The sequence below is a fragment of the Neodiprion fabricii genome, unplaced genomic scaffold (assembly GCF_021155785.1).
Source record: "Neodiprion fabricii isolate iyNeoFabr1 unplaced genomic scaffold, iyNeoFabr1.1 ptg000060l, whole genome shotgun sequence".
Taxonomy (NCBI): Eukaryota; Metazoa; Arthropoda; class Insecta; order Hymenoptera; family Diprionidae; genus Neodiprion; species Neodiprion fabricii.
Genome location: NW_025791603.1, coordinates 40,001 through 42,863, shown reverse-complemented (window position 1 = coordinate 42,863; position 2,863 = coordinate 40,001).

Sequence of the window (2,863 nt, the reverse complement as noted above, 5' to 3'; positions counted from 1 at the left end):
GCAGGATCAACCAGGGAGCTTCGATACAAAATCTCGGCTCGGACGTGCGCCACCCATCGCCGACCGGGTCTCGTAGCCCGGTCGGCCGCGCGTCTACTGTGTGTTTCGGGACTGCACGCAGGCAGCCCCGGTTCCGTGTGCCGCCACCTCGACACTCGGCTTATAAGCGTTCGAACGATCTCCCGTACCCGTCGGCTAGATTGAAAGCGTCTGGGATACGTTGTTATAACGTCTCTGGTCTTTGAGTGTACGCTCGGAAAGAAGCGAGTTGACGCGTGCGTTGGAGCGTTCAGCCTTCCGTGTTTCACGGAGAGCCGAACTTCTTGGTACCGCGTCAAGGGCCATTCGGTCTGAGACACCGACCCGCGGTAATGCAGTGACGATAGATGAAACAACGCGAGTCGCGTAGTTTCTTTGGTACGAGGCACGGAACGGTCCGCGAACGCCCGCTCCTGGTCTACGCCGACGTACGTATCGTGCTCGAGCACGTACCGGTACGGCGTAGCAGGCGGACGACGGGAGACCGGCCCGACCGACTCGCTCCTCTTACTAGTAGGAGCCTGGCCGCTAGGACGTCGGCGCCGGTACGGTGGTAGCACGGTCGGCTTACGGGGCGAAACCTCCGCGGGCTATCGAAAAAAATTTTGAACTCCGGGAACTTTGTCGAAATTAACCGAGGCTCATTTGACGATGTTCCGACAGGCTCCCGGCCCGGATCGACTCCGGGACGCCGCGCATCGCCTTTCGGTCGACTCGGACCGAAATTTTTACAAGTCCCGTCGGCCCGTATCGACTCCGGGACGCCGCGCATCGCCTTTCGGTCGACTCGGACCGTAATTTTTACAAGTCCCGTCGGCCCGTATCGACTCCGGGACGCCGCGCATCGCCTTTCGGTCGACTCGGACCGTAATTTTTACAAGTCCCGTCGGCCCGTATCGACTCCGGGACGCCGCGCATCGCCTTTCGGTCGACTCGGACCGAAATTTTTACAAGTCCCGTCGGCCCGTATCGACTCCGGGACGCCGCGCATCGCCTTTCGGTCGACTCGGACCGAAATTCTCACAAGTCCCGTCGGCCCGTATCGACTCCGGGACGCCGCGCATCGCCTTTCGGTCGACTCGGACCGAAATTCTTACAAGTCCCGTCGGCCCGTATCGACTCCGGGACGCCGCGCATCGCCTCTCGGTCGACTCGGACCGAAATTTTCACAAGTCCCGTCGGCCCGTATCGACTCCGGGACGCCGCGCATCGCCTTTCGGTCGACTCGGACCGTAATTTTTACAAGTCCCGTCGGCCCGTATCGACTCCGGGACGCCGCGCATCGCCTTTCGGTCGACTCGGACCGTAATTTTTACAAGTCCCGTCGGCCCGTATCGACTCCGGGACGCCGCGCATCGCCTTTCGGTCGACTCGGACCGTAATTTTTTACAAGTCCCGTCGGCCCGTATCGACTCCGGGACGCCGCGCATCGCCTTTCGGTCGACTCGGACCGAAATTTTTACAAGTCCCGTCGGCCCGTATCGACTCCGGGACGCCGCGCATCGCCTCTCGGTCGACTCGGACCGAAATTTTCACAAGTCCCGTCGGCCCGTATCGACTCCGGGACGCCGCGCATCGCCTCTCGGTCGACTCGGAACGAAACTTCATCGAGTCCCGTCGGCCCGTATAGACTCCGGGACGCCGCGCATCGCCTTTCGCTCGTCTCGAACCGAAATTTTCACAAGTCCCGTCGGCCCGTATCGACTCCGGGACGCCGCGCATCGCCTCTCGGTCGACTCGGAACGAAATTTTCACAAGTCCCGTCGGCCCGTATCGACTCCGGGACGCCGCGCATCGCCTTTCGCTCGTCTCGAACCGAAATTTTCACAAGTCCCGTCGGCCCGTATAGACTCCGGGACGCCGCGCATCGCCCTTCGCTCGTCTCGAACCGAAATTTTCACAAGTCCCGTCGGCCCGTATCGACTCCGGGACGCCGCGCATCGCCTCTCGGTCGACTCGGAACGAAACTTCATCGAGTCCCGTCGGCCCGTATAGACTCCGGGACGCCGCGCATCGCCTCTCGGTCGACTCGGACCGAAATTTTCACAAGTCCCGTCGGCCCGTATCGACTCCGGGACGCCGCGCATCGCCTCTCGGTCGACTCGGAACGAAACTTCATCGAGTCCCGTCGGCCCGTATAGACTCCGGGACGCCGCGCATCGCCTTTCGCTCGTCTCGAACCGAAATTTTCACAAGTCCCGTCGGCCCGTATCGACTCCGGGACGCCGCGCATCGCCTCTCGGTCGACTCGGAACGAAATTTTCACAAGTCCCGTCGGCCCGTATCGACTCCGGGACGCCGCGCATCGCCTTTCGCTCGTCTCGAACCGAAATTTTCACAAGTCCCGTCGGCCCGTATAGACTCCGGGACGCCGCGCATCGCCCTTCGCTCGTCTCGAACCGAAATTTTCACAAGTCCCGTCGGCCCGTATCGACTCCGGGACGCCGCGCATCGCCTCTCGGTCGACTCGGAACGAAACTTCATCGAGTCCCGTCGGCCCGTATAGACTCCGGGACGCCGCGCATCGCCTTTCGCTCGTCTCGGACCGAAATTTTCACAAGTCCCGTCGGCCCGGATCGACTCCGGGACGCCGCGCATCGCCTTTCGGTCGACTCGGACCGTAATTTTTACAAGTCCCGTCGGCCCGTATCGACTCCGGGACGCCGCGCATCGCCTCTCGGTCGACTCGGAACGAAACTTCATCGATTCCCGTCGGCCCGTATAGACTCCGGGACGCCGCGCATCGCCCTTCGCTCGTCTCGAACCGAAATTTTCACAAGTCCCGTCGGCCCGTATCGACTCCGGGACGCCGCGCATCGCCTCT